The sequence below is a fragment of the Argiope bruennichi genome, chromosome 6 (assembly GCF_947563725.1).
Source record: "Argiope bruennichi chromosome 6, qqArgBrue1.1, whole genome shotgun sequence".
Taxonomy (NCBI): domain Eukaryota; kingdom Metazoa; phylum Arthropoda; class Arachnida; order Araneae; family Araneidae; genus Argiope; species Argiope bruennichi.
Window position 1 is genome coordinate 135,345,858 of NC_079156.1, and position 12,066 is coordinate 135,357,923.

At 29.5% G+C, this 12,066-nt stretch overlaps 1 protein-coding gene across 1 annotated transcript in view; it reads left to right on the forward strand.

Annotated features, from left to right (window-relative positions):
* Positions 1-1,283: 1,283 nt before the first annotated feature.
* Positions 1,284-12,066, forward strand: part of LOC129971218 (equilibrative nucleobase transporter 1-like) — a 110,457-nt gene continuing 99,674 nt past the window's right edge. The window contains exon 1 of the mRNA XM_056084801.1: positions 1,284-1,573. The gene's annotated coding sequence lies outside the window, so the exon portion shown is untranslated. The remainder of the gene's footprint in view (positions 1,574-12,066) is intronic.

The window sequence follows — 12,066 nt, forward strand, 5'->3', positions numbered from 1 at the left end:
AATAATTTTTAAACTTCCTGAACTCCTTTTAAATTTTAAATAGATTTAAAGAAAAAAATAAAGACATTTCTTAATTATTTGTGGTTATTAATCTTAAGGTGTTGTTAGAAAGCTTTAATTAAAAATAAAGAGAGAGATGCTTTACTTACAGAAAACAAAAACAAATTACCGAGTTTTTTTTTTTTCATAATGAAGCAAAGCAACAAAATTATAATTATTGAAGTTTGCTGTGTAGCAAACCTTAATTGATAAATAGGTTATGCTATAGTAATTCCTCAAGAGAATTTCGCATTGATTTGTGTCATTTTCGAGAATTTTAAGGTTTGTTCGTAAAATTTGCATATCCGTGTTATTTGCACTTCCCAATTCAGCGTATAATTAGAAATGCCTTCATAGTAATGCATTAAAAAATTATTATTTTGAAAAAAATTATTCACAGAATAAATTATTTTGAATTATAAATGTTAGTTTGAAACATTTATTCGCAGAATAAATTATTTTGAATTATAAATATTATTTTTAAAAAATTATTCGCAGAATCGTTTTAAATTGTAAGCGATTGTTTCTTTGATACTTAAACGAAGCTTACTTTTTTTCGGAAAAAAATCCCAAATGCTCCCGATAAGTTCGAAAAGAAACACAAAAGTTAATAAATAGCTGAACTTTATTAATTTCATATTACACAATACGCAAATGAAGCAAAATCTGTTTGCAATGAAAGAGCGCTTTTATTCTCAGAAAAAACTCTATTTTGTAAGTACATGAATAAAATCAAAATTACACTATAATTAGCTAAATGCATTGAAAAAAAAATTACCGTATAGAATTGCAGTTATTTGCTAAAGTGACGTGATAGTGTTTAATGTAGATTAAAAATCAAGAAGAATATTCTAGTCTAATTAAAAACAATATTTAAAATATTCTTATAAAAATTAATATTAATTATTTAAAACCGAATTTTATAGAAAAAAAATAATATTGCAGAAAATTTTATTATAAATACAAAAAAGAATAAAATCTGGACTTTCCTGCCCGGCAATCAATATCCGATCTTTTCTAGAAATATTTTAGTTCTGTATTTTGCCAACAGATGGCGGTTTAGTCTCTGTTGACAAAGAAGAAATTGTTCCGGAGAAAACTTGTCAATGAAAAAAACTCTTCTACGCGCTGAAGTTTTTTCCCGAGAGTCTCCAATGAGCGAAGCAAATTTCAATGTCAGATGACGTAATGTTTCACGCAACCAATAAACTACTCGGGAGTGAAATAGCGGTAATGATTTCGGTTTCCCGCGATAGATAAACACAAAATTCGATGGGATTTATTATTCTTCATTCAAGTGGACACTTGCGGATTGAGATTATCTATTAAAAGAGGGCTTTTTAAATACATTGTCAATAATCGAATTGAAAGAAGTTGTGATTTTACAAAAAATTTCATACATTAGATTAAAGGGCTGTTTTTATTAACGTTTAATCGAAATAATAATAAAAAAGCGAATATTGAAATTTTTTTTTTGTATAATTGTCTTGGTTGATATCTTTCAACAATCATTTAACACAGCTGAAGTCAACAGGTAAGTGTTTTAATTTAAAAAAAAACAACATTTCAGAACTTTTTGCATTCATTTACTATATAAATGTTCTCATGTTTTCTTATTTTTTTAAAATAATAAACTACTGCATGTTTTTTTTAAATGTACTTTTAAGAAAATTTTATTTGTTTGCAATCTGTAAATAGATATATAAATGAAAAATTTCATTTTTGATCATTATGGCGATACATATTATGTTTAATAATAATGTATATTTTCAGTTCTATTTGTTGAATATGATTGTATTCATTTCCGATTATTTCGATGTGTTACATAAAAAAGGGTTTAAGCGAATCTTTAATTAATTAATAAAAAAAGCGAATTAATTTTCTCTATTTAAAATTATTATCATTATTGTAAATTATAATCATTTAGCTGTGAATATTTACGATTTATTGCTTAGATATACAGTTGATTTCTAATCTATTATATAGATTGCTATTTCTGGTTTTTAATATTTTTTAAAAAAATTTTACTTGTGATTTTGTTGCCCGAATGAACATTGAGGAAATTTTTAAAAACACAATGTTTGTTCATTTTCTTACACAGAACAGATTTTTGTTTTTCAAGCACACCCTTTCATAAATTTGTAAAAATAAATATAGAGGATAATGGAAAATTAATAAAATTGTCCAATTCAAGCTGAAAAATTTTGTTTAATTCAATTAAATTTAATTCGTTTAATGTTAATACTGTTAAATAAGAATTTCTTTATTAATAACGTTTTTACCTGAAACAAAGTTGTATATTATAAATTAATATAACTAAATATTAAATTGTTCTTTATAAGATTAAAACAGTAAAAATGCTATATATAACGATATAACTGCTTAAAGTAGAATTTTATTTATTACTTTTTTTTAAAATTTTGTGATGAATTCTGATAAATTTAATCAGTCATTTTCCCTTCGGTAATTCAGCAAAAGTATTTGAACACTATAAGGTCAAATAGATAAACATCTTCATTTATTTAAAATAAATTTTAAATTTTTAGTTAAATATATCTATCAAAATATTTAGTTAAAATTCTCATTAACTTTTATCAAGAAATTTTAGATAAAAATATGCATTTTCATAGCACACACCAACAAATAAAAAAAATCTAGAATGCTTTCGAAAAGTGCCTCCAAATTTTTGGAATTTGCAGAATAGTTCTTCGCAAGAAAAGTGATAAACTCGATGTTCGCTTTCTCTTATTATGCACTGTTCTGCAATAAAAAAGTCGTTAAAGGAGGAAAACAACGGAATAAAGTCCAAGTTATATTTAGCTATCGCACGTCTGGTATATAAACAATAATGATTAATACAAGCACGCATTTGCATATTCCAGTGTAGGTGAATATGTTTTAAAAGTAAATCAAATTGAAAGATATCCGGGTAATATTCTCGTTTATTCTATTAAAGAATCTGAACAATGAAACATAAAAAAGAAAAAACATATTTCAAAATTACAGTAAATTATTTTTGAATGTAGCCAAAAAATTAAAATTTTTATTGAAATGAAAAAAAAATGCACTGTAGCATATATTTAACGAAATAATTTGTGGGAAATTGCGATCATTTGAGTTTATAAATCTTTAAGTTTATAAAGATCTCGAAAATTCCTGAGTTTAAGATTTAATATGATTTTTTTTTTACTTATTATTTTCCATTTCTATCCAAATGAATACGAAAAGCCTTAACAATTGTCAGGCCTGATGCAGATCTGATTTGCGGAGACTACATAGTAACACATTCCATTCAATAAATAATACTTTATTCAGAATTTGCATAAATTGATATACTAAGAATTTAATAATGCATATCATTATAATAATTAAACTATAAACTATATATTATCATTCAGTTGCACAAATAACCGTTGTATTAAAACAATTGCTTCTTAAACTTATAGAATTTAGTATGCGAATCACTATAATATGGTTATAACATGTGATTTTTGTTTTATTTTCTTCTAAGTTTTATAGCGATTTCGTTGGTATTGTCATCATCATTTAATTTCTTAGCCGATACATAAAATGGGAGATAAACCCTTCTAGATTGATATTAGCTTATATATGTAAAATACTTATTTTTGAGTAGTTTCGTGGACGAAGAGAGGGTAGACACTTTGAGTTTTTAAATTTCGTTTTATTCCATCCCGGGAGGCATCATTTATGTACATGCAAGAATCGAAGAGGTACATCCATCTACAGCACGACCCAAAGCGAAAAGAGTGAGTGAAATATTTGTTCCGGTGATTATATAGTATGAGATTCTGATAGGGATTTCTTTACACGTGTAGGAAATTAAGATAATTTTTAAAAGAATGTGTTTAGTTTGACTGACATTTTTATCTCTTCACTCGGAGCGTGAGAACTTGCAGATTTAAGCATTTTTGATGACACAGATGATAATGTCAATGTCATTTTCAGAATAGTAGCAACATTTAGATGCCATTCAAATTATTTTATTGTAATGTGAGCGTAAAAGGCAAAACTCGACGATAAGGTTTGATTTCATTAAATGAATAAATGCATTCAATATCGTTTTACATAGGCGCATTGAAATGTCGCATCTACAAGACGTTTGAGAAAATCTTCTTCGATCATATATGAATATTATCCAAAACACATTAAAAATTCATACGTTGTCTAATGTTCGTGATAAATTTCGTATCTCCTCTTAAAAAAAATAATGGATCTTTCGATTATATGACTCGATTATCTGCTTTGCTCGCGCAATGAGACTCACATCACCCGCCCTCAGCTCTAATGGAGGACGTGAACCGCGCACTAACTGCTTGTTGACATTTAGATGCACGAATGTTAAGATTAATAAAATAAATTCCTCCACATTTGAGTTACTTTCTGACATCAAAGTAAATTGTTGATGTCAGAAACAGTCAAAATGAGGGCGTGAAAACGTTTCATTTCCTCACGTCTAAAATATTTTAGTTATCGAAAAACTTTGAATACAAAAGTTGTCCGTCTGAATGAGGCGCTCATTTGACTAATTGAATTTGTTTTTCTATCTTTAATATTATGAAAGTTATAGCGAGATGAAATTTACACCCCCCCCCCTCCAATCCTCTTTGAACTAGATGGATTATTTACAATATATATATATACTTATGAGGTGGCGTTGAATGCACATTTGTAGTTGCACATTTTAAATTAGAATGATATCCAATGTATTTCTTTGTTGAAAAATAACAACAACAAAAAGTAATTTCTTATTTTAGACATTGAAACCATCTGAACGATAATGATTTCCAAGAATGAATGATCACATCATTCGTTTTCTAAGAAGTACAGATTTTTATTTTTTCGTACACGAAATGTAGAGAAAGTATTGTAATGATGAGACATTCGAACTCGAGATGTTGACGAATACTCCACGTTTCAGACCTTTTCAAGTTCGAAGAGCATTATATCTGTCTACAATTTTTGCATTATGTCTATCTATCTACCCGTCTATAGCAAAGATGACTCAAAAATGCTTTGAGCTAGACGAATGAAATTTAGTATATGGTCTTTCCTCAAAATGTGTAGATTTCTATTACATTTTGTGCGAAATCCATTTGAAGCTGTCTATCCAGCTATCGAATATAAACTAACACGATAACTACTAAACGTAAAGAACTAGATGAATAAAATTTGGTGTGCAAGTTTAACATCTAAAATATAGACACCTATCAAATTTGGAACAAAATCCGTTAAGGGATTGATTTTCTGTCGTCTGTAAGCAGATAAATGCTATAAAAATCCTAAGAGTAAAGTATAAGGAATTATGGGATATGATTTTGTGACTACAATTTTGCTTCTGTATCATATCTTTTTATCTATCTTACTTCTGTTTTATCTATCTTACTTCAATCGGTTAATAATAACGCGTTTAAAAATGCAAGTTCATTTTTTGAGTACCTTTTATTAAATGTCAAGGATTAATCGCTAAAAAATCGCCAAAGGTTGCATGATAGATTCAGTAAAAATGATAAGTTTTCGCCGAAGATGAATATGCCTTAATAAGAGTTTGCCAATCCTAAAAAGATATTTGTGATCTTACTCAAGGCCCATAATTTATTATGTGTGCGTAGGAGAGCGATAGCACCTTTATAAAGAATGTAAGATAAATTCTTGGGAAGATTAGTGCCCAAATTTTATCAGTTATATATTATGAATCAATTTTTTTTTCTTTTTCTGTACTTGCCGTCTTGATATATTTGAAAATGTATACTTAACTGCATGATTGGATAGCCACAGTACCTGCAATTTCGCCTGTGTTTATTTCTTCCCGTGGTCGGTAGCATGGTGGTTGCCCTTTCGGGTGTTGTGCTCGTCATCTGACCGTGTTTCAAAGTTATGAGGTTGGTCCCCAAATAGTCCTAGTGTTGCTTTAAAATGGGATGTTAATATAACTAAACTAAACTCCCTTTGTAAGAAAAAGTAAAATATATATATATATATTCCAGTATAACAGTTTTTGAATACTGATTTCAATCATTTAAGAGTTTTTAGGATCGTTAACACTAGTTAATTCATCAGTTTTGCCATTTGTTGCATAATACTGCAATAAAAACCGACAGATTTTATCATGTAAAATAAAATCTTAACTTGTGAATTTAAACTAAAAAGCAATAAAAAAAAACGCAGATGATATGCCAGAATTGCTGAATTTTGCTAAAAATTTCACATTTATTGTTTGATATATTGAGATAGCAAAAAATGGAAACGCAAGGGGTTACAAAAAACACGAACAGCAAGCAACCGATGCATATAGTGCAATGTCTTTCAGCTCATTGACTTATGAATTTCTCTTCTCTATTAACAATGAGTGAGATTTTATGTTGCGATCTGTTGTCGTATTACGAAACTAATCTCGCAACTATTTTAATATCACATCCTAATCTAAAAAAAAATTCATGCATCATGTTTGAATATGAACACAGAATAACATGCTTTCTCATAGAAGGAGAGAAAGAATATCCTGTAAAAATTGATTAAATTCATCTTCACAGCCCAAAACTTTGAAAATAACAATTTGGAGTCCGCTTCTTTACTCTAGATACTTAAAATTGGATATACGAAGATTGATTTTATGTTATTTTATCAACTTGTTCCTTAAATTATAAAATAGTTATGAAAAGTTTAAATATTTGCTATTAAATTAAATTATTTATTTAGCATTCATTTTAGAGATTGCTAAAAATTATAATTTGATTCATTTTTTGGCACACTTTGTTATTAAGGAAATATAGTATTTGTAATTAAATTAATTTAAATTTAAATTTAATTTAATTGCTGTAGTTTTAAGATCGCCCATTTTGGTGTTATGCTACGTTCGCGTGAACTCCATGAAAAGGTATTATTCTGAATGCCTAATTTGTATTACTTTTCTACATTCAATCGTAAGAGAGTTATGAGAAATGGTCATTTTCATTTCCCAGCCTTTCCATTCCCTTGGAACTGGATGGCACATTTATGAACTCGACCGAAATTTAAACTCTCTTTACAGCATATCATTTTTCCTATCATAACAGTATTTTATTTTGTTTGAAAATTATAAGAAATATCTTAACTTTCCGGATACAATGTATGTTTAGTGGTGTTAGACAAAATTTATTGAAAACATTCATTCATGAGGCCGGATTGTACTGCAAATTTAGACTGTTCTCACGTATTATCTCACATTCTCTGGTCTTTCAATTATCTCATCATGTCTTTATTTAACATCTAGAAGCAAACATTAAAAACTAAAAAAATGTTTTTAAAAAAATTTACAGTACATTCTCCGACATATTTGATACATCAAAGAAGCACTCGAAGTTAATGACACAAAGCTCATAAGCATATTCCGCAGTCATCTCTTCATGAATAACACAGACTGCATAACTTTGTGGATTTTTTTTCGAGAGAGAATCATCCACCCTTATCACTCTTAAAAATTTATTTCAATGCAAAAGTTTCTCTATGGATTATTCGAAACAAGAGCGAAATGATGGGCGTTTCACGAAGCGAGAAAATTTACGCGGCAATTGCGCGCGAAATCGAATTTTTTATGCGATATGACTATCTGTTTTGACCGTCAAATTCTTAATCTTTCCAAACCAGTTCAAATGACACCCGTGATTTACTTTATTACATATTACAGAGAGATAGATATACGAAAATTTCCTTCGATGCTCTTCAATCTCAGAAAGTTTACCGACAAGAGCCTTTTAAAATGGAATTCTGAGTCGATTGTACTTTTTTTTACTTCTCTCGTATACAAAGTATACATAAATTATCTATTGTAATCGTTAAAAAACTCTACATAAAGCTTTTAATGAATAACCGCATTTTAGAACACCGAATCAACGATTAATGGCCTAAAGAACCGAAGAGGTTGTCAGTTTGGTGAATCGGTCAGTGTTATGGACGGACTTTGCTAATGATAGCAGTCGGCCACAACAAATCCTGCCGATACTGCTACGTTCAGTGGTGGTGGGGCGGTCGGCCGTACACAAGAAGTGACCGAAAGAACATTGAACAATTGGGTATATCCTTTGAGTCTGAGAGGACACCAGCTAATTTCGAGTTCATCCTGAAAAGAAAAAACTTCTTCACCATAATAAGGAAGATAGATTTTAATAATCACAATTTTATTGCGCAAAAAATGAGTTTTAATTGATTTAAAAGCAATTTAATAATTTAAATTTTTAAAAATAGGACCATTTTTACTAAATACAATACTTCTATTTTTAACAATAATAAATATTTAACGACTGTCAACACCAATAAAAATGTGTCGTTTAAGACAACACAGTACACTAAAAAGGACAAATATATAAAAATTGTGTTTTTGCATTTTTTGATGGTCCGTACGCTTGGGAAGCTTGACTTCTGATTTTAGACTTTATAATAATCTTAAAGATATTTCCAGCTTTCTGTGCATAGTTCAGTCTCAAAGTGAGGGAAGTAGCTTCGTTTTTATTTTGAAGAAGTCTTCCATTCTTAAAGTTAATTATAAATATTTTTGAATAAATGAATTCCTATCACTACTCAAAATGTTTCTGTTTGTTTATGTTCTAAATATTTTTTGAATTTCTATGACTACCTAACTATGTCCATAAAAATAACTTTCATCAACACAATATGAGTTTTCATATACAGTTCTCTTTCCTTTTTTTACTTAGAAATTTCGTATTTAAAGCTTTTGTTGTGTCTTATTCATTCTTTTGTTGAGCACATAGCACAACCGAAACACATTATGTTTCAAAGACAAGAGGAAACAGTAATTTTGAAAATCATCTTTTTGCAGATATTAATTATTGCGTATTGTTTTCTTTTTAAGACGCCTGTACCTGTGAGTTTTTTATAAACTCAAGAATAATACATCTAAATATTGACTTAATTGATTGCGAGGACTTCAGATATACATGCTCAGAGCTAAAGGTTTCATACTTGAATCCCCGAATACAATAATACATACAATTATGGTTACTGTTAATTCTTATGAAACTGACTATGTTACACTAGTATGATTTCAGAATACTTGCGCTTTGACTGCAGGCATTGGGGATAAATTTGATATCTCTGTTACATCAAATTATATTATTGTACATATCGAAATTAAAATCAGTGAAGTATAAAGTCGCACAATGAAAAAATTCGAAATGATTAAATGAAGCCGATTTAAAACTCATAAAAAATTAGACTGTTTATGCTTAAAACTGAGTATATTTAATTTTAATTCGTGTTATTCCTACCATTATTTAATAGAAATGTCTTATGCTCCAGTGTTTTATGAAAATATTAACTTGAGATCAAACCAAATGATCTGTTGTTGTCATTACCAATATTATTGATATCGTCAAAAATATAATTATTTGAATAAAAAAATATATTCAATCACAGTGAGTTTAAATTATGATTTTCTACATTTAAATTGTTGACATGTTAAAAAATTAGAGCTCTATAAGCATTATTAATTTTTGTTTTATGCCTTTGAAAACTTTGCATGAACTTTTCTCAGTCTCATTTTTGTTGATGCAAGTATATTCTATTCGTTAATGAATCAGATAGAAAACATTTTCTTTCAAAGAGGGGGGGGGTCACATTTTGAACTACTTTTCAGCGTTTTTACCCAGCATTAATTAAAATTGAATTTGCTATTTTTATACGTCTACGAAACAGTCTAGTGTTTATACTAGCCACAAAATAGTCTGATGTCGTTGCTGGGCTTTAGCCACACCTCGTATTATTCAAAAATCAAGATTTTTTTTTTATTTCAGTTGTTTTTTTGTAATGAGAATCTGATGAATAATGAAAGTGATAAAAAAAAAGAATAGAAAGGAAGAAAGAACACAAAAAATGAATGTGGTATGTTACAGACTGGAGCTGCACAAATGGGGGCTCGGCTTCTGCGGCCCCAGTTTGACTCTTAATATCGGTATTTCTACACATTCAAGGTTAAATTCGCTCTTTTGATTTTTGTTTCGTTTTTTTTTCTTTCTTATTTATTAGTTTATGGTTTTGTATTTTTAAATATATTTCCACTACAGAATGTCATTTGTTTAAATTGTCGCTGAAAACAATGCATCAATAAGTTTCTTAAATGCAGTTTATTTGATCAAATTAAAACTGTTGAGTAACATTCTACTGAGAAAACTATTTCTCATCCTTTCTCGTTTCTGAGCAGGATGAAACGCCCCTGATAATTAAGCTGGACCGACATGAAATACTGCGATATGCTATTAAAACTGAACTATTGAAACTATTTAAAACGCACGAACAAATGTATGACATTAATAGATTTTTAACTTCTGATTTAATCGCGCTTGATTTCAGCAGTTGGATAAATCAAATATATACATATCAATCATTTAATTAATAATTGAGATATTGTTTTCCGGATTTTCCGAAAGATCGAGTTTATAAGAAGTCAGAAAGCGAGAGGTCTTTAAAAACGACGCATGAATCTGCGTTATTTTCCCCATAATTCACTAGTTGCTCTTTCTTTATCCTGGAGGCCGAGGTGGCCTGGTGGTAAGGTCTCGGCTTCGGCACCGGAGAGTTTCAAGTTCGAGATCCGATTCCACCAAAGAACCGTCGTGTAAGCGGGTCGAGTGAGTTGAATCCGTCGGGCCAAACACCCTCAAGTTGGTGTGGTGGGGAAGTTGGGAGAGGGGGTGTTCCAGCTCAGGGATCGTCCTCGTCATCTGATCGCGGTTCAAAATGACGAGGTCCGTCCTAAAATAGCCCTAATGTTGCTTTTAAACGGGACAACTAAACTAAACTAACTTTATCTCGAACCTCAAGCATTGAGCTATCTTTTCAATGTTGTTAATCAAAATTACCTCTGATCCGTTCACACGGACACTTTAATTTCAACTGCTGGACAGGGAAGCTGAAATGCTTATTGCGAGAGGCATTAGGGTGCCGTACACTCACCAAATAACTTTGGCTAACGAAATAAACGTTCTACCCGAAAAGTACTGATTATACAAAACATAGTACACTTTTTTTTTTCAAAGGGGAGTGAAATAAAATGTGTGGGAAATAAATGGCATTGCAATACCAATTATGGTTAGCAAAAGTAAATTATTCTTTTTAGCAAGTAGAGTGTGTTTTAACTCTTGAGAAATATATTTTGGTGCATTGCTGTTTTCCGAATAGGCGAACGACCGCTATCGACTAACCAATAAATTATTATTAATAAAATGAAAAATATCTTGCTTTATTAGATTATTGAAAGTGGTTTCGATTTGTTGTAATAGGAATATGCAAGAAAATCTAAGTGTGAATTCTGTTTATCATATATTTCAATTTTTAATGAATGTTCATAATCTTCTTTCTTAAGAAATTCATTGTAGCTTAATCTCTTTTACATATTGTTTTCAGTACCTAAAATTTTTTTCTTTTAATTCCCAAATATTTAACTAAAAATTATTTATTAGTCTTTAATACAGTTATTATAGGTGTTACAATAGGTGTTTTGATACAATAATTATAGGTCTATCTTTAAAACACTTCAAAGCATTTTGGCGAGTGGGTCAAAGGGAGTTCAGTTGCATCAGAAGTCCACAAAAATTCATCGCCACTGATACCTTATTCGTCCCTGCAGGCTTTTGTATCAGTTGAGAAAATCAATGCCATTATTATTACAATTTCAATTGCATTGGTTTGATTTTTCTTATCATTTGAATTTCAAGCAAACAGTGCGTTTTAATGTAAACTGAGTATGAAGCGATAAAAAAAATCCTATCCATGATGTCTTATTTGTTTCTGTGGCTTTGCATTCATTGAGGAAAAGTTAGGCAAACAAAAGAAATAATTTATAAAATATTTAAAAAAAATCAAATTTTAATGTAAACCACTACCAAAAAGCTATATGGGTAGATTAAAATGTACCCTGAATTCAAAATCTCCTGAGCTAATTATCTTCGCATCTTAATACTCCGCAGTACATTCATTTTCAGTCTTTTCATGGCCAAAATGAATCAGCATCGAGAA